General features: G+C 37.6%; 1 pseudogene; it reads left to right on the top strand.

The window, feature by feature from the left end:
• The first annotated feature begins 12,967 nt into the window (after positions 1-12,967).
• Positions 12,968-13,063, top strand: LOC114625354 (annotated as a pseudogene).
• The last annotated feature ends 1,439 nt before the right edge of the window (positions 13,064-14,502 follow it).

Genomic DNA, 14,502 nt, shown 5'->3' with positions numbered 1-14,502 from the left:
ACTGTCTCCTGAGAGGTTTCACTGAACAGATGATGGAAACAGATGCAGAAACCCATAGCCAATCATCAGGCAGAGCTCTGTGAGCCTTGTTGAAGACAGGAGGGTAGAGTTGAGGGAGCCATACCAGTCAAGGGAATTACAAGAAGATCTTCAGAGTCAACTCATGGCAACTGAAACCTCACAGAGCATGCAGAGGCTAGACCTAGGCCCCTACACATTTGTAGCAGATCAGATGTGTAGCTTGGTTTTCACATTGGTCCTCTAACAATGGGACCAGGGGTTGTTCCAACTCTGTTGCCTACCCTTCCCCTACCTGAACAGGGCAAGGCCTCAGAGGAAGAAAATGTACCTAGTTCTGTCAGAACTAGATGTCCCAGGGTACAATGGTGCCCAAGGTGATCTTCCCCAGCTCTGAGGAAAAGGAATGAAGGTAACAAGGGAAAATATTTGTAAGGGCAGAATTGAAAGGAGAGGAGGGAGGGGGTGTGAACAGAATATAAAGTGAATAAAAAATAAACTATTGAAAAGAGTCAAAGATACAAGGAAAGTAATGATAATGTCATTTAAAAATACGTGAAAGTTTGTACTGAAATTTTAAAATAAGTTAAAGTTAAATAAGTTAGCTAATTGTTTACATAGAAAAAAAACTAAATGAATTGAAGACTTTACAACCACCACAGTTATCTATTGATATCTCTACTTGAAGAATAGATATGTCAGGAAAGTCTTTCCCTCAGTGTCGAGTTCAAGCAAATTCCTTATGTTCTCTATCAGACTCATTGGTCAACTCTGTGCTAATGTTGATTAGGTTTCCTTGAGTTTTGTGCAGAGTGATAGCCTTCACACTTATCAGAAAAGCTCTTAGTCTTGGTGGCTGCTGAGAGAGAGTTAGTTTTTATTAGAGGTATGTCATTGACAGGTTGTTCATGCTCAAATAAATGACCATACATTCATATGCACAAACTGGCCTCCTTTGGTTATGTTTTTACTTTTTTAAGGGGCATGTACTTGGAAAGGGAAGAATTAGAAGAGATTGAAGAAAGACAAGACAAAAAGATACTATATACATATACAATGTCTCAAATAATAAATAAAAATTTAGTTTTAAATGAAACTTTAATTTTATTGTGTTTTCTGTATTCCATTTTCACTAAAATTGTGTTCTTGAAGAATTGCTTCATTCGTGTATTAACAGCTATTGAATTGTTTTCAGAAGAGCTACCTGTAAACATTTGTTTAATAAATTCAGAAGTGGTTTTACAATTATTTTCTTTTTTTCAGAAAACTATCTTTGGAGACAAAGTATTATTATGATTTGCTGAGTGGTCTGGAACTTAGCGTGTAAACAAGGATGGCCTCATATAGACCAAGTTGGCCTCAGTATCAGAAATATCCATCTCCTTCTGCCTCACGAATGCTGGGCTTTAAGTGTGTCCCCATGTCTAGCTTATTTTCTTTTCTAGCATAAATTTCACTCGTATTAATACATCTCACTTCACTTGCCCAGTTTCTGTCTGTTGACTATACCCAATGATCAGGTGATTCAAAATTTTAAAACTAAGCAAAATTAGTCATCATTGAAAATACAATATGTTGATAATAATAAGGGTGAATTGACATTATCATCCAGTGTAGGTATCAAGAATACCTATGCTGGAAGTGAGAGGACTGAGACAGGTTGACGCCATGACAGGCTACAAACTGGGAGTTCAAGAGACTAGGCCTAGATCTCTGTTTTCCAGACCTAGGAAAGTTGGCTACTGGAAAAATCCCAGGCCTCAGGCAGCCAGTCAGAAACTGTCTCACCATAAGAAGCTGCCCACCACCTGGCCTGAGGCAAGGGCAATGAGTCAGCAACAGTTTCCAGGCTTCTCCAGCAAAGGTTTCCAGCTCTAAACCTGCCAGTAATAATTCTGGAAAGTCCCCAGAGTCCTAGCCAATCCAAAACACCCCCATACCTCTAGAGATCAAGTCAACCAATTAAGATAAAAGTCACCTACCCCTCATTGGAAGTCTCCTAATGTGCTTTAAATTGGCCTGTGAGCTCAATTTACCAAGATGGTAGACCCCCCACATGCAGGATTTCAGCAGAATAAAATTACTTTGCTTTTCCATATTATTTGAGTCTGGCCTACCATTCCTCAGCAAATCATGAACCCTTACAGAAGAAAGTACAGTTTGTATATGAAATGTCTTTGTTTGCTGAAGTCTTGGTTTGTAACTGGTTTATTTTAAGAAAAGTTATTCTGTTCTGAGGCCACTGAGTTTAGTCAAAGAATTAGTCCTTTTCTTGAATTCCTAGTATGATGGTGCTATTGAGAGATAGACCTCTCTCTCTCTCTCTCTTCTTCCCTTTTCCCTCTCCTTCTCCCTCCCTCTCCCCCTCTTTCTCCCATAGATAGACCTAGAACTTAGGACGATCAAAAGGGATATATGTGATTGTGAAGAAAAGTCTGAAAATCTCCCTGCATAAAAAGAAGAACAGTGACAAAAAATTGGTCATCATCCGTTTTTAAAGAAAATTGAGCATGTGAAAAATGCTTTTAAACTTTCCCCTATAAAGTAAAATAAAATAAAATAATAAAACAAAACAGTCAAACCTTGGCAAAAACAGTAGGTGCCATGACATTTACTGCAATGAGGATGACACAAACTCCTCTTTCCTGTAGTTCGACAATAGCCTCATAAAGAACCTGGCTGATGAACAATCACTTGAAAATTGGCAGCACTGCAGCTGACAGTGAAGATAGGTCAGATACAGAGATCTTCAGAGAGCCACATTGAAATGTTTTCATTTTCTATGTCTCTTTACTCACTGGAAAAAGCTTGTTTTCAAAGTAGTAGTTTGTTTCATTTTTGTTGTTGTATTGCATTTTTCTTTTTTATTGAAAATATATATTTTCATACAATATCTTCTGATTATGGTTTCTACTCCCTCAACTACTCCCAGCTCCTCACCATTTTACCACCCATCCAAATCCACACCCTCTTCTTTTCTCACTCTCATTTCAATATAAGCAAGCATCAATAGCAAGAAATAATAATAATAATGATAAATAATGATAATAGTAAAAACAAATTAGAATAAGACAAAGCAACAAGCAAAAAAGGAAGAATAAAATAAAGCACAAGACACTAAATAGATGCAGAGAAATTTGAACATACAGAAATCCTATAAAAACACAAAACAAAAAAAAAACATAATATAAGCAAGGGACCTGTAAGGAAAACAAAAAAACAAACAACTCACAGCCCTGACAAAGTATTATGAGACAAAGTAGCTTCAAAAATGCCATTTCATTTGTCTTGTGTTGGTCATCTTCTGCTGCACATGGTGTTTGGCCTTAAGAGCAGTTTTTATTCCTAGGGAGTTTCCATTAGACAAAACTGTTTTCATTTGCAAATAGTTATTATTTCAAATAACTTCTGAGTTAGGAATGGAAGCTGGTATCTACCTACCTTTTTAGCGCTGGTATTTCATCTGACCTTGATCTATGTAGGTCCTCTGCATGGTCCTAGAGTCTATGAGAGTTCATATGTGTGTTAGTCACACTGTGTTTGGAAGGCCTTGTATCTTTGGTGTGCTCCATGACCTCAGGCTCTTACCTATCTTTCTGCCTCCTCTTTTGCAGGGTGGCCTGAGTCCTGAGGCAAATATCCCATTTAGGACATACTATTCCAGATCTCACACTCTATGCATATGGCTTGTTCTAGGTCTCTGAATTAGTTCCCATCTTAGTTAAAGGAAGCATCTCAGTGATGACTGAGCAGGACACTGATCTATGAGCCTAGCAGAATGTTTTTCAGAATCATTTTATCACTACATTTTAGCAGAATAGAAGAATTTGGTTTCCCTCTAGGTTCCTGGCCTATCAAGTCTCAGGTTCTTGGCAACCCTAATAATGTCAGGGTTGGGTTCCATCTCATGCAGTGTGCCTTGTATTCAACCAGCTGTTGGTTAGTTAATTCTACAAGCTTTATGCCACTAGTACATTGTAAATTAAATAGTTTGTAGTTGAGTTGGCAATTAGCTTTCTTCTTTGGTAGTATATAGAGTACCTTCTGGTATCATAAACACTAGTCAGTAGGCGTGACAGCTGTAAGTAGGCACAAGCTTGATTTTTCTATATTCAATGAGATGTGTAGGTGTTGTCTTCAGAATTGGGAGCTTACCATCAGTTTACAAAGATAAGCCTTGACAGTATCCTGGATTGTTTAGAGGTTTTCATGGGCCATTTTAACTAACAACTTCTTTAGGTTTAATACATTCCAAGCACCATAACTTTCATTTGATGATGAAAGAGATCTATTTTGTGTTCTGGCTCCCCTGTTATTTGATTATTTCATTTAGCTCACTGCTAAGGACCAGCCTTGACTTGGAGAGGGGTTCTGAGAGAAGGAGTATCTGGGAGTAACAAAAACAAGCCCCTTGAAGTCAAATCGTAGGTCCAAGCTTGTGGTGAAAATTTAGAGGCCACCACACATTTGGGAGGAATCCTATAGTTCCAACGGCCTGGAGGCCTAGGTGGCGGCAGGCCCCAATAACACGAGGAAGTCCTTGGTTCCAAAAAGGTTTATTGTCATGGCAGATAATCGATGGATCTAGGCATACCCCCCCAAAAATCAGGGCAGTCCTGAGCTATATAGGGAGGGAGAAAGGGGGAGGATTGGGGGAGGATCTGGGGGAGGCATGCTTAATTTGCTCTGCCCTATGGCCTTCATTAGTATGTAAATCCCTAGGGCCTGAGGCCTATAGCCTGGCCTATGTGACTGAACAATGTAATTCTATGGAGACTGTGACTGCTTTTCAGGATCCTGGATTCTGGGGGTGCCAAACTCCTGCCGGTTCTCATGCAGAATCCCACGCAGAGTCTGAAGAGTCTCGGGGCTCTAGGCACCTGCTCAACCATGACCCAGGATATCCTTTCGCAGTCCCACACAAGCTGGTGGTCTATGCTCTGCTGGACACAACTTTCTAGAATGGTTTCTCTAAGTTCTGTTCTCTCTGGAGTCCAGTCTACTATTTTACATCTCAAGCCAGTCATTTATTCTAGTTTCCCTTTTGATAATCATATGAATCAGCATCCTGTGACTCCAGTCTCTTAAGTTTTAGGAGACAGCAGCACATATTTTCTTTTAACATTGCAGAATTCAGAGGTCTGCCTGGCTCTGTTGAGCCCAGACAATAAGGTAGCTGGGTGGGACCCAGTCCTGAAATTACCATTTTTATAACACCTGTGCCTAACCTTGCTTTGTTACAGGCTGACCCTTAACTAAGGAATATAATTCAAAAGTCTTAACTGGGTGGGAATAGGATCACCACTCCATAAATCCTTTTATATCTTTCTTTAGTTTTTTTTGTGACAAGTTGGCTCATAGCACAGCTGATTTTGTGTTGGGATTTGGTCTTGTAAAGTGAGAGCCCTTAAGATATGGAGCCTGCACATAGGCCCAAGTAACTCTGACTCCAAGTTACTTCTGATTGGTAAATAGAGATGTCAGCAGCCAACAGCTAGGCAGAAGAGTTGTAGGTGGAGTTTAGGTTTCCCAGGCATTGAGGCTGGAGAGGAACTATGATAAGATGGTGAATGGAAAAGTGCCATGGGTTAGGTGAGTTCGAGAGAGCATGGTCCTGAGTGCTAGCCAACTGGAGTTAAGAGCAGCTCAGATGAAATATAGTAAGTAATAACTCGGGGTTATTGATAGAAAAATAGATTCTAATAGCACAGTGGGTAGATATCTGCCTAGCTCTTGTGCTGTTTAAGGCTTATTGTCAATATAAAGGTTGTGTGTTTCTTTTATCCAGGAACTAAATGGTCAAAAGCATGGTAGAATCTTTGGTTCTGGATTAAAATTTTCTACAACACTTTTGTTTCTTTAGATTCATGAAGATGCTCATATAATTTTTATTGATTTCTTATTTTTTGAAAAATTATATATTTTTGAACCCACGTTTTTAGAGTTCTTTTCCATCTTCTTAAGGAATGTTCTGAAGGTTCCAGCATATACCATTTTGCCGAGACACTAGCCAAATTTCCCTCCCAGAATCCTGCTGTCTCTGATTATCATGGAGTCATTAATATTAACAGGGCAGACATTCCTTGCAGGATTAACACAAATATGTACCTTATTACACAAACAAGGCCTATAGCCACAGCAACCATGGAGGCCCATGACTGCTGGTCCTGTCCCAGGGGTAGGAACCAAGTCATTCTGTTCCTACCAAGGCCATGCCTGACCCAACAAGATCACCTTCATATATGTAGGTGTTTTGACAAGCTTCAACTGTACTAGGTTTCTATACTATCCCTCTAATAGTTCTTAGTTTTAGCTATCCCTCCTTATAAGACTTCTCTCATTCCTGTCTTCTCTCTCCTCTGCATTTGATCTATTTGCCTGCCATTCATTAATACCTACTTAAACAACTTCCCTTTCCCAGGAATATTTACTCTTCTCCCTTCATTTCTTACTCTATTCCCAACCTTTGTAAATATATAGACTGTACCCTGCTCATTAAAGATTTAACAGCCATCATCCACATATAAGCAAGTACAAACAGCATTTATCTTTTTAGATCTGGTTACCTCATATACAATATATTTTTTCTAGCTCCATCCATTTACCTGATAATTTCATTATTTTTAACAGCTCATTGATATCCCATTGTGTTAATGTACTTCAATTTCTTTTTCTTTTTATCCACTGATGGCCATCAAGGCTATTTCCAACTTCTGGTTACTTTAAAATAGTGCAGCAATGAATATGTTTTGAGCAACTATTAATGTAGTAGAGTAAAGCACTCTGCTCAAAACTAGTATAGCTGACTCTTAAGGTAGATATATTCCCAGCTTCCTGAGGAACTCTCAACACTTACTTCCACAGTGATTAAATGTGTACACACTTCCACCAGCAATGGATGAATGTTACCTTACTCTAAATCCTTACCAGCCTTAGCTGTCACTTGTTTTATTGGTTTTGGTCATTTTAACTGTTGTATGATGAAATGTCATAGTACTTTTCATTTACATTCCCCTGATAACTAGCAATGATGAATATTTCTTAAAGTACTTTTTAACCATTTGTGTTTCTTTAAGAATTATCAATTTAGAATCTGTACCCCATCTTTTATTGAATTATTTGATTTCTTGCTGTCTAGGTTTTTAAATTCTATGAATATTTTAAATATTAGCCCTATATAGGATGAGTAGCAGCTAAAACTTTGTAGCTTGCCACTTTGTACATAAGATAGTGTCTTTTGCTATACAAAGATTTAGTTTCATGATGTTTCATTCATTAATTGTTGATTTTAGTGCCTATGCTAACAGTATTCTGTTTAGAAAGTTTTTTCTGTTCCAATGAGTTTGAGACCAGTCCATAACTTCTCTTCTATCAGATTCTGAGAATCTGCCCTTATATTAAGGCTCATGGTCTATTTGGATATGAATTCATGCAGGGTGATAAGAATGGGTCTATTTGCATTCTTCTCCATGCAGTCAACAAATTTAACCAGCATCATTTGATGAAAATTCTGTCTTTTTGTCCCAGTGTGTACTTCTAGCTTCTTAATTAAAATTCAGGTGTCCATATATGTGTGGATTTGTTTCTGGACTTTAATTGTCTCCCATTGATCAAAGTGTCTGAATTTTGTGAAGTTTTATTACATAACTCTGCAACAAAATTTGAAAGCAGGGATGGTAATACCTCCAGAAGTTCTTCTATTATTCAGAATTACTTTATCTATCTAAACTTCAAGCTCTATATTGATCATGTAAGAAGAGAGTGAAAACTTTTGTGTTGTTCCTATTTTAGTTGAAATGCTTTGACACTTTCTACATTTAGGTTGATGTTGGCTGTTGACTTTGCATAAATTGCCTTTATTATGTTGAATTATATCTTTGCATACCTAAACTCTCCAAGACTTTTATTGTAAACTGTAGTTGGATTTTGTCAAAGTTCTTTTTGGTATCTAATGAGTTAGGTCATGTGGCTTTTGTCTTTCAGTCTGTTTATATGGTGGGTTACATTTATTGATTTTATATGTGTAGAGCCATCCCTGAATGTCTGGGATGAAGCATATTAAATCATAGTAGATGATCTTTATGATTATGATATTGAATTACTTTGTAAGCATTCAATTGGGATATTTTTACATCTTTGTTCATAAGAGAAATTGGAATATACTTATCTATTTGTTGGGTCATTTTATGGTTTAAGTATCTGGATAATTGTAACCAGTTACCCAGATGGACTATGTTCCTTCTGTTTCTTTGTTTGCAATAATTTGAAGAGTATTGCTGTTAATTCTTCTTTAAATTCTGGTAGTATTCTATTGTAGAATAACTTGGCTATGGGCTTTTATTTGGTTGGTAGACTTTTAATTAATGCTTCTCTTTCACTTCTTCTGCTTAAATTTCTTATCTGATCTTGGTATAACTTCCGTAGGTAGTATATATCAAAACATTTTTTTTCTAAAACAAAAATGGAAATTCTATTTTTCTTAGATTTTCCTATTTGGTTGAGTGTAAGTTTTTAGACTAAGTCAGTATCCTCTAGATTTCCAGTGTCTGTTATTTTGTTGCCTCCCATTTCTAATATTGTAAATTTGGATCATCTCCCTCCACCTTTCAATTAATTTGACTGATAATTTGGCAATCTTACTGAGATTCTTCCAATATCTAACTCTGTTTCCTTGTATCTTTGTGTTTATACTTTGTTGTTATTTTATTGATTTCATCCTTGGGTTTCATTATTTCTTTGTATCTACTCTGTTTGTGTATGTTTTCTTCTTCTTGTTCTAGGGATTTCAAGTGTGCTTTTACGTTCCTAATATGAGCTAATGAGCTTATGAGGTCTAATGAGCTTATGAGGTCTCTCTCTCTCTCTCTCTCTCTCTCTCTCTCTCTCTCACTCAGGCATTTAATGCTATGAAACTATCAGAACTGCTTTCATTGTGTTTTATAAGTTGGAGTATGTTGTGATTTTCTTTGCATTCAATTCTACAACACTTCAAACTTTTTCCTTATTTTCTACCCTGAATCATTTTTTATTTTGTAGTATGTTGTTTAGTTTCTATGAGTTTATAAGCTTTCTCTTGTTTCTGTTGTTGATACCCAGCTTTGATATGTAGTGTTCACATAGGATTCAAGTGGTTATGTCAAAATAATTGTATGTCTTGAGACTTTCTATGTTTTCAAGTATATTGTCTTTGAGTTCCATTTTGGCTTATGAGGACATTTAGCTCCAGCATCCTTAGTTTTTGTCTGGATGACTTGTCTGTGTATAGGGACTACTGTGGTATTGAACCCCTACTATCATTTGGTAAGGATCAATACGCAATTTAATTAAAGAACTGTTTACTTTATGAACTTGAGTGCCCTTGTATTTAGTACATAGATATTTAGAATTCCTATATTGTCTTAGTGAAGTTTTGCTTTGGTAGATACGAGGTGTCCTTTATGTTTTTAGATTAGTTCAGGTTTGAAATCTTTTTTATCAGCTGTTAAAATGGCTATACCAGCTTTTTTATTGTATCCATTTAATTGGAATATATTTTCCCATCTTTTATCCTAAAGTGATATTTATCCTTGATGATAAGGTGCCTTTCTTGGGAGCAGCAAAGGCGTGCATCTTGTTTTAGAATTCAATGTTTTAGTCTTTTTATGGAGTAGTGGAGACTATTGATGCTGCGAGTTACCAATGAGCAGTGTTTCTTATTTCCTATTATTTTGCTTTAGTGATGTGTAACCCCATTCCTCTGATTTGCTGATGTGATATAATTAATTTGTTGTTTCCTTGGGTGTGGTTAACCTCTTCAGGTTAAAGTTTTCCTTCTAGTGCCTTCTGTGGAGCTTGATTCATAGATACTGTTTAATTTCATTTATCTTTGAATATTTTACCTTCTTATTTATCATTATTGTAAGTTTTTCTATGTATAATAGTCTGGGCTAGCATCTATGGTCTCTCAGAAGTGCTAGAATATACAAACAAGATCTTGTGGCTCTTAGGATCTCTATTAAAAGGTGATGTGTTATTCTGATAGAAATATCTTTCTATGTTATTTTCACTTTTTCACTTTGCAGCTTTTTTCTTTTGTTATTCTGTGTGCATTTGGCATTTTAATTATTATGTGTCAAGAGGTACTTGTTTATGCTCCAGCCTATTTGCCATTCTTTATGCTTCTTATGATTTGTTAGACACTTCCTTCTTTAGGGAAATTTTCTCCTATGATTTTGTTGAAAATATTTTCTGTTTCTTTGATCTGGATTTGTTGTATTTCTATTACTTTTAGATTAGCTCTTTTCACAGTAGTGTCCTAGATTTTCTGGATATTTGTGCCCATGCTTCTTTCTTTCTGTTTTTTAGATTTAACATTTTCTTTGACTGGGATATCTATTCCTTAATTGTGTCTTCAGGTCTTGACATTACCTCTTCCATCTCTTATATTCTGTTGGTGAGGCTTGCCTCTAAGGTTCCTGTTCAAGATTCTAAATTTTTAATTTCCAGTTTTTTCTTGGTTTAGACTTTCTTTATGGATTCGATTTCTACTTTCCTGTCTTAGAAATTTTTCTTCAGTTTATGTTACTATTTGTGTTTTTATAAATTTTATTAATGGATTTATTCATTTATTCTTTTAGGTCATTGATCACATTCATAACAGCTGTCTTGTATGTACACTATATTGTATTTCTCAGCGCTTAGAGTTATGTGCTTGCTGGGCTCTAGAGTAGACATATTGTTGTGCCTTTTATTGATTTTGATTTATTGTTGGTAAATGGACATCTGGGTTTAGGATGATTATAATTCTAGTTGATATTTGTTCTAGTGTTGTTGAATGAATTTTTGTTGTTGTTATTGTTGCTGTTGTTATTGGTTTGTTGTTTGTTTGTTTGTTTCTTGGTTCTCTTCCCATCTCTGATTTTAGGAGAATAGAGTGACTCTGGGTTGCCCTTCATGGAGTATGTTTGTTCCTTGCTAAGTGTGGCCAATGAATATTCTGTTTAAAATGTATCTGTAGGCATTTGGAGTTGACATAAATTAATCGATATAGGCTAGAATATGAAACAGGCTAGGGGCTGGGTGTGGGGTTGTCCACAGGAGTAAGGAAATGTAGGTCAGGTATGAGTATGTATAGAGTGCACATGACATGGGTGAGAAGAGGTAAAACCAACCCCTGTAGGTGGTCTACTACATAGCTAAGGATAACATGGAAGATGTGGAACCAGACGACAGAAATGAAAGTTAAGTTTGCCTACCTGCTTTACTGGCCTGTGTTGAGAGTCCATTCCTAGATAGATGTTGCCTCTGGTGTTGGTGGCTGTGACCATGGGATGGGCTGAAGGGGAGTTTTGCTTGTTTTTGACAGTTGAGGATAATTCTTGGCATGAAAAGGCCTGTACCCAAGGATTTTAAAATAATTATGCACAATTATTTTTAAAGCCATATAGCTAACTTTGTAAACAATTATAATTTCTTAAGACCTGTGTAACAAAATATCACAAACTTTGTAGTTTACAGAAAAAAATTTATTTACTAATAATTCTGGAGTTAAGTCCAGAACCAAGTCAGAGCCCCACTTTTAGATTTTGCTCTCTGTGAAGGAGTACATTAGCCTTCTTTATGATTTTGAACACTCTAGACTATTCCTTAGCTTGTGATTGCATCACTCCAATTATTGTCTGCTGTTTTGCCTGTCTCCCACTTTGTATGTCTGTGTCCCATAAATCATTCTCATAATCACATTTCAATCAGGAGTCAACTGCAACCTAGCACAATATCACTTAATATTCAGTGATGATAGCTATCTGTAAGTGTTCTACTTCTAATAATGTCACATATTAAAGTTCTAAGAAGAGATCTATTCCTAAGAGTACAATATTCATTAAAGTACACCTTGAAAATTAGATTTCTCAGAGATTTGGGAGCACTTGACATATTTCTGGAGATTAGGAAGGATTAAGTTTATGATAGAGGGCTACATATTGTCCAAACGTGATCTGGAAATACTGCTCTCCCAGATATCAGTAATGTTGAGCTCTAATGCTAGAAGAAAATGAAAGATGAAACCAACTTATAAAATATTTAAGCACTGATGACATACTCAAAGCAGTACACTCATGACATACACGCAGTCCCTTACCATGTATACAGTTAACAATTCATGGTATCTAAGGAAAGAAGTGTCAAAAAATGGGTGACAACTGGCTTTCAAATAAATGATTCAGTGGCTGTATGCTATAGGTAATAAAGACTTTCTAAAATTAATTAGGGGGAAATATTAAATACAAACTAGTATATATGAAAAAGCACAATGAGATGAAATAAAATATCCTAATAAAATAAAAATTCCAGTATATTTTATTGACAAATGTGAAAGGAGAGAAATAGCTTGACTTAGAGAGTTGTCATTTATAATTACTTTTAAAATCATTTATAGCAATTGTAAGAACAAATGAGATATAATAAACATGCTGATCTGGACTTCACAAGGGAACTGTCAGAAGAAACTGATGGCTAGCAGCCTGATGATTTGGCCCCCTGGATGAATACTCTAAAACCATCAATATAAACAATAAATAGCTTTGGAGATGAAATATTCAAAATCAAGAAAATCTTGAGAGTGGAATAGTGCAATATAGGTAGAGAACATTACTAAAATGATAAAAATTCCTTTAAATGAGTCAAACGGAATTTCTATGGTTAAAGTTACAGTATCTGAAATAAGGCATGCACTTTGCTAGACTCAATAACAAAATTCAACTGGCAGGATAAGGATAAGAATTTGAGGTTACTCAATGTGAGGGACATAAAAAAAAATAGCCAAAGAATGTATGCTGAGCCTCAGTGGCTTGTGAGATAACACTGAGAGGACCAAGTGAAACTCAATAGTACCCAGAGAAGGACACAAAAAGGTAGAATCCTTGAAAAGCAAATGTGTTTGAATGATTTTTTTTATTTAAATTAACCTTCTCCTAGAGGCATTGTATGTATAATAGAGAGGAGAAATGCTATATCTGTTCTCAGTGTTCTGACCTGTGAATATCTGAATGATTAGTAGCCTAATGCTCCCTGAAAAAAAGCAAGCCTGAGACAACCACCAGTCAGGCACCAAGAGGTCAGGACAGAAAGCTAGCCTAAGAAGACCAACAATCCAGTGTCTTCTAGGCCTAGGCAGGATCCTGGGGCAGGGAATGAGCGAGAGATAAGACAAACCCTGACACCCTGCCTTGACCCTTACATGGGACTATGTTTATAGGATAAGGCAAAGAGTGAGCCCACAAGTCTGGTGCCTAGATATCGGCTCCTTGCTGGCAGGGCAGGTCCCCGTGAAAGGAGAGCAGTACCGGTCCTCCAGGTATCTTGGTGCTGAGTGTTGATGTCCCAAAAGAAACACACCGGTCCGGGAGACTTGGCGAAGCAGGAACTCAAACTTTAATGTATCAGTCTCTCACTTATATAAACTCAGAGCATAGGGAGAAGTTTTGGTGGGGTGAGATGACGTAGGGGGCAGGGAAGGGTAACAGAGGGTAAGGGGTGACTGACGGGGCCAATGGCAAAGCTCTACATCAGCAACAGAGGGGAAGAGGCAGGGCCAAACGGGTCTTGTTGAGTCACCCTGGTACAGAAGCGACTAAGACAGGTCTCAAAATTTGAGCCAGGCTTGGGTTTGTCTGCAAGGCCCAAACCAGGGCTGAAATGGGGTCCAACACCTGGAGCTATCCTGAGATGACTGGCAGTCCTGCACCATGCAGGCCTTAGTGGGCAGAATATGCCGAAGATGCCCTCTGTCTGGTGACATAAGGCACGGGTGGGCCATAGCATTACTGACACTTTGACTCCAGACACCTAGAGACCCTGTGCACCACTAAGAAAATCACGTGGTGGGAAATGAAAAAGAAAGAGAAACAGAAGGATGTGGGAAAATGAAGAGACAGAACTGGAGAATCAAGGGAAGAACAGCCTCTTATGAGTAGCCAGCGATGCCACCTAGGACTATCATGTGGTCCTGGGCTATAATACAACTAGAGAACACATCTAGATCTGGGACCTTGGGGCATCAGGGATCTGCTATCACCAAAAACCAGGCTGGCATCCCTGGTTTGGTCTGCTGCCTGGAGATATATTTATATGGAGGGTTGTGCAGAACTTGCCCCACCCCTAGCCTGGACATCCTACGGAGCTGGTCCTGGGGACATGAGTGCAGGGGAGTAGTCCCTGCCTCTTACCTACTTCAGTATTCTAGTGTGGGCAGCAGAGCAGTAGATTTGGCCCTGGATGTGAGGTTTGCGGGTGATATGGCCCTGAAGGTGTGAGTGTGGGAGAGCCAGCTGCTCTCTGTGTTTCTAGATGTGTCCTCCAGTTGTAGCATAGTTCAGAATCACACAATACACCTAGGTGACATCACTGGCTGCTCATAGGAGGCTATTCTTCCCTTGATTCTCCAGTTCTGCCTCTTTTCATTTTTCCACACCTTTCTGTTTCACTTTCCTTTCCATTTCCCACCAC

The sequence above is a fragment of the Grammomys surdaster genome, unplaced genomic scaffold (genome assembly GCF_004785775.1).
Source record: "Grammomys surdaster isolate TR1022 unplaced genomic scaffold, NIH_TR_1.0 215, whole genome shotgun sequence".
Taxonomy (NCBI): Eukaryota; Metazoa; Chordata; class Mammalia; order Rodentia; family Muridae; genus Grammomys; species Grammomys surdaster.
Note: the sequence above shows the minus strand (reverse complement) of the source record. Positions and strands in the feature narration are given on the sequence as shown.